This window comes from Taudactylus pleione, unplaced genomic scaffold, assembly GCF_031769625.1.
Source record: "Taudactylus pleione unplaced genomic scaffold, aTauple2 ptg000342l, whole genome shotgun sequence".
Classification (NCBI taxonomy): Eukaryota; Metazoa; Chordata; class Amphibia; order Anura; family Myobatrachidae; genus Taudactylus; species Taudactylus pleione.
The window spans coordinates 799,177-811,921 of NW_028284743.1; the positions used below are offsets into that span (position 1 = coordinate 799,177).

The window sequence follows — 12,745 nt, forward strand, 5'->3', positions numbered from 1 at the left end:
TAAAGCTGCTATTAGAAGACTTGAGCATGTCTATTTTTTTGTCTCATTTGTTTGATTTGGTTCTCTTTATCTACTTTTAGGACTTGTGTGAAAATCTGAGGTAGTTTTAGACCAAATTTCAGAAGAAATATAGAAAATTCTGAAGGCTTCACAAACTGTCAAGCAACACTGTACTGTACCTCCAGAGAGAGGCAGCACTGAAAGGAAAAAAAAGACACAAGAAAAAGGTTAGGATTAGGCAACTTCAGAATGCTTCCCCCTGCTGTAGGGGAACTACACATCCCAGCATGCTTTCTGTTCATATGTGAGCAACTGATGCTTGGCCTTGATAGGATGTGTCGTTTTACTACAGCAAAGAACTAACGTGTAGAAGTAGTGAGAGCAGAAGGGCTTATTGTGTACGTCTGATACTTATCTTAAAACTTGTTCTTGCCAGTTGTATCATCCCGGCTGTCAAGTAGCTCTGAAAGGCTCCAACGTGCATGAGGTCTTTAAATCACAGTGTATTTACATTTAAATAAATAAATAAAAGTTTTTTTTTAATAAATGATAAATATTCAAAAAAGACAAAACAAAAAAATATTGTAACTTTTATATTCACCTACTACTTTGTGACAACCATGGATAACTTGGGGAAACTTCAAAATATTTGCAGAACATTGAACTTCAACCGAACTCTTGAAAGTAAACTTGCAGAAATAATCCAGGCTGGCATGTGATGGTATGTAAAGTCATGTAACAAAAATTTGCATATGTTACTTTTACATATCATAGTAAAAAAAACAGATAAACACATTCCAAGTCTAATGTGATAACACTTATAAGAATAGCCAATAAGAAGATCCTGATGTGTGATATTGCCCGACTCCAAGGACTCATCCGCCGCAGAAAAAAGGTTATGATCCAAAGAAACCTCTGTGTCATTGTCTACCTCCAAATGCTTTGCGACACAGATATTGTTTAAAGTGCTGCAAGCAATAACAATATCACAAATTTTGTAAGGTGAATACAGCAGCGCACAGTTGGACCTGTCTAAACAGTTAAACCAGCTTTTCAAAAGACCAAAGGTTCGCACAGTTTACCCCTCTGGCCTGAATATGTGCAACCTGAAACCTATTTTCGGAGGCAGTGAGCGGGTTGGATATGGGAATCATCAACCAGGATCTGATTCTGTGTCCTCCATCACTTGCATATAAACTAAGATTCAAGTAAAAAAATAACCCAAAAGAAAAACACCACCAGCTTTGAATATTCTGGACCCTGCTGACTGTTGGAGAATAAAAGTCATTGGTAGACCCTGGGAAACTAGCATTCACGTTTAAGATACGGAATTTGGCATCACATACCATCCGAACGTTTATAGAGTAAAAGTGTTTCCAATTGTGGAATATTTTTTCCACTTTGTCCAGTGCTTTGAGTGGAATGTGGATTTAACAATGTGCCACTTTGTGAAAACATAACTTGTGAATACTGAGCAATAACGGCTAGCGTCGGCTGAAAGGTGCCAGACGCTAAAAAATGCAGAACACCAAGCAGGGTATTTAGCCTCAAAGTCCTCTTTTAAAAGGCTATATAAAGCGTAAATAGTAGGATAGGTGATAAAATGTAATAATCTCATTTCCGGGAATACAATCCCCCTCACCTGAGTGCACACTTTGAAGCCAACAAACTACTTGTTTCGGTACTAGCTGAAAACATGACCCCCCCATACTGTGTATGTAAGTGACTGTAAAAAAAAAATACTAAAAAAAGCAGACTTAGGGAAAAAAGGGTATGTGAAAGCCAAACCAAAGAAAAACAAAAAAATTATCAACAGTATATGATACTAATTCACTTGCAATACTCTTCTTTCTTCACTGATGACAATTCCAAATGCAGGCTCCTTTCAATAGCAGCACAGAACTCTGGGCCCGATTCAGACCCGCTTGCTAGATACGTATGCAAATTCGGCAAGGCAGGCGATCGCACGGCAAGGCATTAGCATGCCCACTAGTGGACTATGGCCCTGATTCAGAGCCGGACGCTCTGACCAGAGCGCTCGCTCTGAATCAGGGCCCACCTCCATAATTATGGAGCGTCCTCCTGGACGCTCGTATAGCTGTGGGTCACCACCCACAGCCTATACGAGCGTGCAGGTTGATGGCCGCGATGGTCTTGACCATCGCCACTGCGAGCCGGAGCCTGCGGTTGAGTTTCTCAACCGCAAGGCCCGAAGTGATTTTGGCTTCTGACGGTGATTTTGGCTTCTGACGGTAGGCGTTCCCTTGGGAACGCCCCCGTCTGGGAGGCACGCCCACCAAATTGGGCGTGCTGTCAATCAACATCGACAGCACGCCCCCTTTGATCAGACACTACGAGCGAAGGAAAGTCCTTCGCTCGTCGCGTCTGGCGCTTGCGCACGACAGAGCTCCCTCCGTCATGCGCAGTGCACACCATCGACCTACTTGCGAGCGGACAGCCGCTTGCGAGTGGGTCTGAATGAGGCCCTATGAACATCCGAACACTGACTTTGTTTGCCCATAAGTGCATCAATTGAATCGTGACTAGCCATCTAAAATGCAGGTTTAGACTGGAAAAACAAACAGCAATGGAACGAAGCAAACTATTGAATCGGTGCCAAAATCTGATAATGAAATTCAGCTAGCCATAAAATCCTCCATCTCCTGTATTATAATAAGGTGTCTCCTATCCAAAATACTGAGGTAGATAAGTGTTGAAATATCCTGCATCCATTCTGTAATATCGTTACCTAATAAATGTACAGTCAAGTCACATTATTACGACTACCAGCTAACAGCCAGAGAAACCGCTGTGTGAGCATGGACAGCAGCTAGATGGGCTGGGAGTGACTCAATAAGGTGCTGGTAGGTTTGCACAGGTATCTGGAGCCATGCTGACTACAGTGCATCCCACAGCTGCTGGTGGGTGCGTGGTGGAGTATTCATAGAGCGAACACAATGATCAAGGTGGTCCCAAAGATGCTCAATTAGGTTCAAGTCCGGAGAATTAAGGGACCAGGGAAGTACTTGAAAGTCTTGGTCGAGCTCAGCCAAGCACTGTCGGACATTTCTAGCCGTGTGACATGTAGCATTGTCTTGCTGAGTGATCTCATCCGCCTCAGGGAAGGCAATCAGCACATATGGGTGAACGTGCTCTGCAAGGATAAATTCATAACCAAATCTGTTGAGGGCGCCTTCCACATTGATGAGTGGGCCCAGAGAATGCCATGAAAACATTCCCCAGACCACAAAACTGCCACCACCAACTTGTGTTCTTACAGCAATGGTTGCAGGGTGTTTGTTCTACGATGTTTCTCGCCTGTCACTCGCATCCATTCTTTTGATGAAACACTTTGCCAAACAGTGGAGGTCCAATTCCAATACAGGCGTTAAAATTGAAGCCTTTTCCGCCGATACACCTTCATTGGCATAGGTGCACTGACGATCCGTTTGCTTTTGGAGCCGCATACGCAGCAGGGTTTGCTATATTGTCGTCTTAGACATGTCTGGTGGCCCCACCAAGCCAGCTCACGGCACGCGACGTAGTTCATGGGCTACGTGCTGCCAACATCATATGTAGTAGGGTGGTCATAATAATGTGACTTGACTATATAAAACATCTAGCATATTCAAAAAAATTACTGTTTGGGGCAGATAAGGTGCCTCTATTCTTACATTATTTCCAAGATTTCTGTAAAACCAATCTCCTGATTTACATTTTAAATTGTTTAAAGCAACAATTATGGTGGCAACCTGCTATAAATTATAGATCTATGTCTCCGTTCAAATACTAAAATCAATTTCGAAAGTACAGCCATGGCCAAAAGTTTTGAGAATGACACAAGTATTGGTTTTCACAAAGTTTGCTGCTTCAGTATGTTCAGACCTTTTTGTCAGATGTTACTATGGTATACTGAAGTAAAATTACAAGCATTTCATAAGTGTCAAAGGCTTTTATTGACAAATACATTAAGTTTATGCAAAGAGTCAATATTTGCTGTGTTGTCCCTTCTTTTTCAAGACCTCTGCAATTCGCCCTGGCATGCTGTCAATCAACTTCTGGGCCACTTACTAACTGATGTCCGCCCATTCTTGCCTAATCAATGCTTGAGGTTTGTCAGAATTTGTGGGTCTTTGTCCACCTGCCTCTTGAGGATTGACCAGAAGTTCTCAATGATATTAAGGTCTGGGCAGTTTCCTGGCCATGGACCCAAAATTTCGATGTTTTGTTTCCCGAGCCACTTGGAGCACCTTGCCATAAGGCAAAAGTGATAACTATCATGCTGGAAAAGGCATTGTTCGTCACCAAACTGTTCTTGGATGGTTGGGAGAAGTTGCTCTTGGAGGATGTTTTGGTACCATTCTTTATTCATGGCTGTGTTCTTAGGCAAAATTGTGAGTGAGACCACTCCCTTGGCTGAGAAGCAACCCCACACATGAATGGTTTTAGTATGCTTTACTGTTGGCATGACACAGGACTGATGGTAGCACTCACCTTTCCTTCTCCGGACAAAGCATTTTTCCAGATGCCCCAAACAATCTGGAATCTGGCATACTCAAAACAGCAGGACGGCAGAGAGATCAAACCAGGTAATCTGCGATGGAGGAAAATAATAAAATTAAGTAGATTATAATACAATGAATTTTAAAAAAAGCATTGCATTTAATGTGAACATAAACTTACATGAAAAAAAGTTGGTAATATCTTGCCAACTCATCCTCCGCAACAGGAAACACGTCAACATCCAGAGAACTCTCTAGATCAATCTGTTCCTCCAGATTATTTGCAACACAAATATTGTGAAGCATATCGCAAACTATAATTATATTGCAAACCATGTTGGGAGAGTAAGGCAGCACACCACCAGTACAATCTAAACATCGAAATCTGGATTTAAGGAGACCAAAGGTACTGGGTGTTCTATTAAACTTCTGGTCCTGATGTGCGCACTCTGAAACCTGTTTTCTACTTGGGATTCAGGGTCTGACAATGGTGTCAGCAACCAGGGTTGACTCCAATATCCAGAATCCCCTGAGAATAAAAGCAGAACATTGATTTGAATATTAAACCAATATAAACACACTGGACAAAATAATATCGAATGTTCACATTAGACGTTAATATGGCATTACATTACGCCTGCTTTAATGACAGCTCGGATCCGAGGCATGCTATCAATATGACTCTGGATCACATTCAAATCGCATTGTGCCCATTCCATGACCAAGTGGTCCCCCAATGCAGCCAGATTTGGAGGGTGTTTGTGTTTCTTTTTCACTGCCAGTTCCATTTCCCAAATTTTCTCAATAACATTGAGACCTGGCACGTCAGTCTGGTTCTCTGCAAACTAATCCTGCACAATCCTAGCGCGATGAGCAGTACAGTTATCATCGTGAAACAGTGGATCCACAAGGTGGTCTTTATCTTTCAGAGACTGGACAAATGGCAAAACCGCATGATCCAACAATGTCACGTAGTCCACTGCTTTCATGCGATTTGACACCTCGACCAAGGCTCCAGCACTCTAAATACACCCTCTAAAATATGACACTTCCACCTCCTTTCTGCACAGCTCGTTGGACACAGTCTTGTTGGAACTAGAGATGTGCGGGTTCGGATTTACTTGGTTCTTTTCAGCACATTACCGCAAGTTCGGATTAGTTCAGATTCATCTTATTGGCTATCCAAAGCACGTGACCAGCCGGATAGCCAATATGATGCAGTTTTTGAGATCCGAACATATCCGAGTAAATCCTTGTAAAACTGAACCGTACATCTCTAGTTGGAACGCTTTCCCAGACCTCTTCATGATTCTGGAGCGGCTACCATTGGAATATAAGCAAAATCTGAATTCATCAAACCATATGATGCGTCTCCACTGTTCAATGGTCCAGTGACGATGCTGTTTGGCCCATGTCAGGCGCATGGTTATTAACCTGGGACGCACACCCGGGCTATACGACTGAAAATTTGTAACCCATGCAGTTTGTGTCAAAGTGTTAGTTCTGATACTGTTTGGATGGGTCTGGCATTGTAGTGTTGGTTCAGTTCCTGATGCGTTTGAAACTGATTGGTGGTTGCTAGATGTCCTAAATGCCTGCGGTCCCAATTTGTCATGATTGACTTTCGCCCACGGTTTCGCCACTGAGATTCTTTGTGTCTATGCTTCTTCCACTGTAGATGGATACTGCTCACTGCCTTTGAGGGCACACCAACAAGGCTATGGCCATGCTCTCGGCCAAAAACATCAGCTCCCTTTTCACACTCAGTCATGTCACGTGTAAGACCCATTTTTCACCTGAAAAATAAACTATTAACAAATCCGCATTGTATCAATACCTCAGACATTCACAATGATCATCCAATAGTTTGTGTCACCATCTACACGCATGTTAACGTCCCGCTTCGTTGAACTTATACCACCTTGTATTTCCGCATTGCATATTATTTTGTTGGGTGTGTTAACAACATTGCAAACACGAAAAAAAATATTTACCAAGAGAGAAAAAAATAAACCATGGCAAAATGTGTGCCAATGCCAAACCTTGGGCAATTTAGAGGCCAGCTTTTAACTGACACCAAACACTGCCCAAAGCTAGGCTGGCCACAAACAAACCATCAACAAAAGGTGGCTGCCCCCAAAAAATTTAAACCAAGGGAAAAATGGAATATATGCAAATGTACAAAATAATACTTACACATCAACCAGCCATGTGGCATAAGTTGATCTTGAAAACTGCCATATAAGCTGGACATTTGTAAAGCATAGGAGTCATGAGATGACCATGGCATTCCGGCAAAAATGTTCATGACCCACATGTTTGCAATGCAAACTATCTGCACATTGAGAGAATGGAATTGTTTTCGGGTACGAAACACCTCTTCAATTCTCCGCGGGTCTATGAGGGCGATATGGGTGCAATCAATTGCACCCAAAACATTAGGGATGCTCCCCATTGCAAAAAGCATGACTTCACAGTCATCCACAATGTATATCTCTGAGGGAAAAGGATGAACTTGAACACATGCTTTTGCATGGCCAGGAGGACCTAGTTTAGAAATCACAAAAAGATGATTGTGCTTAGCCAGCAACAAGTGCCAATGTGGGCTGGAAACTGCCCTATGCCAAAAAAATGTAAGTAACCAAGCAATTTGGTCAGGCACTGCACGATTGGTGGGCACGCACGTTTTCAGGTCCTCCTGGAGAATGCCATACAAATGGTAAATGACTTGAGAGGATAGACGATAGTACCTTATCATCTGATCCTCTTTAATCCCACCAAGCAAACGCTTGTGCCATACAGACGTTGCCTGGGGGTTGCCCCCCTACAAACAGAAACAAATGAAGCCCTTTCTGGAAACACTGGCATCATTTGCAGACTCATCGTTTACACCAACATGTACTCCAGACACATAAGCATGTGCTGGAGCAGGTGGCACACTATTTGGGCCGCCCAATAAATCCAACCCTTTCTCCTCAACACACGCAGAGAACATATACAGCCATAGAGTTTCCTGAAATCGATCCATTTGTTCAAACTTTAAAGAAACAGTTGAAATTTTTTTTGGGGAAAAATTAAAATACCTCGCAACCCCGCTATGGTGCCAATGATTTTCCGTGAATTGAAGTACAAACTCGATTTCGCAGATGCGGGTTTGAGCTAATTGGATTGCAAAACCTTTTTTCTGCCATGGAAAGTGTAAGCGAATAGCTGTGTGGTGCGAGTTACTACGAATACAAGTAACTTGCACAATTTGCTGATGTAATTGGATTGTGCGAGTTAAGCGAAATTATCGATATACAATGCGAAGAACCATTCTGCCCCAATTAGCGCAAACTTGCACCTAATTGGATTGACCCCTATGTGTTAAATATGCAAATAGTAAAACATAGTAATACAATGCATTTTTTTCTTTAATTATGTCTTTGATTATTGCCAAAAAGATCCTTAGTTATTTTTAAGTCTACCCTTAAGCAAGAACCAATCCTGACAAACTCCTTCACAGAATACCATTTCCATTTCTCAGATGGTTTCAAGCAGGAGTCTTTCAGGAAGCACTGCGACCAGAATCCTTCAAAAGGCAATGGTTTTACTTCACCACAAAATGTGAGTGTCCTTGAAACATGAACATATGTTCATGGTCCTGTGATAGGTTGCTGCTGTTTGTCTTTTTTTGTGCAGTTGTGTGCAATTGAAACATATTTTAGAAAAAAGATCAGGCCAGCAGGACAATGATGCACTTCTAAACAATAAATTTTTATAACCCAACCCAAAATTGTACTTCTCAACAACTTTCTGAATCATGGCATCGACTTTGTGTTGGTTCTCTGCTGTCACTGCAGTTAATGGTCTGCCACCACGATTGTCGCACATGGACAATTCTCCCGATTTAAAAAACTTCATCCACCTTCTGACATTGCTATAGTCAATTGTATGCTCACTATACACTTTTTTTTAGTCTTCTGTGGATTTCTGTAGCACTGCAGCCTTTTTTTTTTCCAGAAATTCAATGATGGCTTTGTTTCATCTTTGATTCCATGGTATTTCTTGGACTACCTAAACAAAAATACATTATAGCTAGCAGACATATTACACTACAAAATGACAAAGTTTCAAATAAATGTTGCATATTATTTTAGAGTTATGAGCATTTAGGCATTACTTTTTGGACAACCCTTGTATTACATACATTGACAGGTCTGTATAAACAACACCACCAGTAGACTTTTCTAAACAGTAAACGGTCTCTTAATCAAACCAAAGACTCTTAATTATTCCTCTTGTACTAATGTGTGCTGTCTGAAACCTACTCTCAGCAGCAGATCTGGGTTTTTCAATGGTGTAATACGCCAAACTTGTTTCCCTAGTGTCACATGACAATTCTTACAATAACAATTTAAAAAAGAAAAAAATGTTACACATACAATTATAAATACAATTTTATATACAGAAACTGGGGTGCTTGACACTCTCCCATCTCATGACTATTCATATAGGCTTAGCATAAAAAGAGGGCCATACCAGGTGTCAGTTTCTGGTTTTGATTTGGGCTCTGGACTGAGACTGCTGAACAGGTCTGGATGGAATTTACGGATGAGTACAGGAGTATGGACTATAGCTCTTCCAGTCAATTAAATACTGAAGTTGAACTTGATGGCACCGGTAATCTGCACTATTTTTTACTTCATACTCAACTGCTTGTTATGTTTATACCCGAGGTGACTTGGGAAGGTCGGAGTGGAAACGATTAATTCTTAGATTTAAGTATCAATTTGTGGAAAGAGTTGGGAAATTGGAGTTATGGTGGTAACTAACTATGCCACTGGATGTATGATCTGAGAAATAATATATGGTCCAATGAATCGAGCGAATTTCATGTAAGGAAACTGGTCCCCAGGTTTCAACATGGAAATAGCTTGTCGTTTTTTATTAGCTCCTAACTTGTAACGTTCAGATTTTTGTAAGCAGAAAGTGCAAACTTTCTTACAATTGTCTGCAAATAAACGTAATGCTGAAGCTGCTGGACGTATCAATTATGCTGGAACCTGAGGATGAAGTCCATATACAGAATAAAATGGAGAGATGATTTGGCGAAATTATGGTAGTGATTATTATGAGCGAACTCCACCCAAGGTAATATTTTAAACCAATCTTCCTGTGAGGAAGATACATACAATCGTAGGAGAGTCTTTAAGTCTTGATTGACTCTTTGAGTTTGTCCATTTGACTGGATGGTAAGCTGAAAACAATTTAAGATTAATTTGCAAAGTGGAACATAGAGAATGCCAGAACTTACAGTAGCCACGAATTGAACTACGTGGCCAGAAATCATCTTCTCTAGACATCCATGTAAACAAAATATTTATTTAACAAAGACTTGAAGTAGTCCAGATGCTAAAGGAGTCCTTTCAACTGAATGAAGTGGGCCATTTCAACTACTACTTAAATTGTATTGTAATGATTGGAGGATGGAAAGTCTGTAATAAAATTATAGATATGATTCCATGGTACAAGCGGCACAGGGAGTGGTATCAAAAGACCTGGAGAAGCTTGTCTCAGGGTTTTATGCTGAGGACATTTAGGACAATCTAATACGTCCTTTTTCACACCTTTGGCTAATGTGGGCCACCAATAACTTCAATGTATTAGTTCTTGTGTTACCCCGGCATGGCCGGCTCTTCAAGAGGCATGGGCCCAATGAATAAGTTTCTTGCTAAGTTTCTCGTCAACAAGAGTTTCACCCGTGGGAGGTTATCTCATTTAAACCTCTTGTCAGGCTTAGCAGAATCCCCTATTGAGGGGATGGAAGTTGAGGTCCCTGGAAGAGAGAGAAGCTGAAGGCGTGGGGCCTGAATATAGTATCTCCTCATCCACAATATCAGATGTTGACGAGACCTGTCCAAAGGCGCAGAGTCTAACCAACTGGGAGGTGTTCACCAGTGACCCCTTCAAGCGGGATATGGGTATTTATTTGGAAAGGTTGTATGAGTTGTGGAGCATGAACATTAGATGCCTTAATCCATGGCCTTTCTTCTGGTTCGTATCCCCTCAAATCAGTAAGGTACTGAAGGTCATTAAATTGATGATGAGAATCCAATATTCCACCTCGCACTCAACACCCCGATGAGTCTGAACTTGAGGCGTCTTTAGAGGAAACCTTTGAAATTGATTGAGCACCAACGGCCTTAATAAAGAAACATGGAAGGAATTTGAAATTCTTAATTGTGGCGGAAGTTCCAATTTGTAAGACACAGGATTAATCACCTTGAGAATACGGTAGGGTCCAATGAAGTGTGCTAATTTCATACTGGGTACTCTAAGGAGAATATTATTTGAGTCGAGCCATACCCTGTCTTCCACTCTCGCGAGAGGAATGGCAAGACGTTGCAAACTTCTGTAGTTGTGGGACATCATTTTTAACGAACAATGGACATCCTTCCATAACCCTGAAAAGGTTTTAACCAACTCGGTAACAGCAGGAACCTCCACAGGAGGTAGGTCTTGAAAATCAGGCACTCGCTGATGTCTACCATATACTGTAAAAAATGGAGTAGAATTCGATGAGGAGTAGTACCTGAAATTATGGGCAAACTCCGCCCAAGGCAATAAATCAACCCAGTTGTCTTGAGAGGAGCAGATGAAGAGTCTTAATGAAAGTCTCCAGTTCCTGGTTCACCCTCTCTGTTTCCAGTTCCTGGTTCACCCTCTCTGTCTAACCATTGGTCTGCAGGTGGTAAGCAGATGAAAACTTTAGTTTAATCCCACAGAACGCACAGAGCGCCTTCCAAAACCTTGCAACAAATTGTACACCACAGTCAGATATTTCTCTGGGTAAACCATGAAGTTTGAAAATGTACCGAATGAAGGTCTTTGCCAACTGAGGAGCGGAGGGAAGGCCCTTTAGAGGAACGAAGTGGGACATTTTTGAGAATCGGTCCATTAAACAAATAAATGGTATTATATCCTTTAGAAGGTGGCAATTCCGAAATAAAATCCATTGAAAGATGGGTCCAGGGAGCATTCGGTACTGGTAGAGGACCAATAACTTTTTTCCAACTGGGTTTATGTTGGGCACATTTGGCACAAGATAAAATGAAACTACGGGCATCCTCCCGCATGGTGGGCCAGCAGTAAGACCGTTGTAAGAATTTGATTGTTTTCACGATACCCGAGTGGCCTGGCGAAAAGAGGCATGAGCCCAAGTCATCCTTTTTTCTCGTAATTGTGGAGCATCTTGACCGGAGGAGAAGATGTAACCTGAGTTGGAGCCAACACAAGAGGATCCAGTATCGTCTGAGCTTGCGGTTGAACCTCCTCTTCCGCAGGAGGCAGAAAGGATTGAGCTAAGGCGTTTGCTTTTTTGTTCAAAATCCCAGGGCGGAATTGAAGTTTGAAGCTGAACCTGGTGAAGAAAAGGGACTATCGAGCCTGCCTAGCATTAAGGCGATGGAACCTGGTGAAGAAAAGGGACCATCGAGCCTGCCTAGCATTAAGGCGATGAGCTGTTTGTAGATAGACAAGATTTTTGTGGTCTGTAGTAATAGTGATTGGGTAGTTCGCCCCCTATATGTCTACATTCTTCCAAGGCCAGACACATTGCTAACAGTTCCTGGTCCCGATAGAATCACAAGGATGGTTCTTCCCATCATCTCACTCTTGTGAGAGTACTGCGCCAGTCCTACGGAGAAGGCTTCCACTTCCAGAGTGAAAGGTTTTTCAAGTTATGGTTGTTGTAGAATTGGAGCCATAGAAAATGCGGTTTTGAGCTTCTGAAAAGCAGCAACGGCCACGGGCGACCACCAAGAAGGATTAGAGTTTTTCTTTGTAAGGGCCGTGATAGGCGCAACTAACGTAGAGAACCCCAGAACAAGCCTTCTATGATAATTTGCGAAGCCTAGGAATCGCTGAATGGCTTTCAAAGAAGTTGGCTGGGGCCATTCTTGTATTGCTTTCAATTTATCTGGATCCATTTTTAAAGAGCTTCCAGAAATGATGTGTCCCAGAAATGGTACAGTGGACTGCTCGAAAAGACACTTTGAGAGTTTCCCATACCGGCTGTGAGCCCGAAGGCGGGATAGTACCTCTTTAACATGAGACCGATGAGATTGTAGATCCTTGGAGAAAATTAATATAACATCAAGATATACCACCACAAATTTATAAAGAATGTCTCTGAAAATCTCGTTAATGTGTCCCTGAAAGATTGCTGGAGCATTGCTTAACCCGAACGGCATCACCAGGTT

At 42.0% G+C, this 12,745-nt stretch overlaps 1 long non-coding RNA gene across 2 annotated transcripts in view; it reads left to right on the forward strand.

Moving 5' to 3' along the window:
• The window catches only part of LOC148508814 (uncharacterized), a 29,528-nt gene that overhangs the window by 3,244 nt on the left and 13,539 nt on the right, over nt 1-12,745 (forward strand). For both annotated transcript variants that reach the window (XR_015869540.1, XR_015869539.1), the window contains 2 exons: nt 81-227; nt 8,029-8,108. This is a non-coding gene — a long non-coding RNA (uncharacterized LOC148508814). The remainder of the gene's footprint in view (nt 1-80; nt 228-8,028; nt 8,109-12,745) is intronic.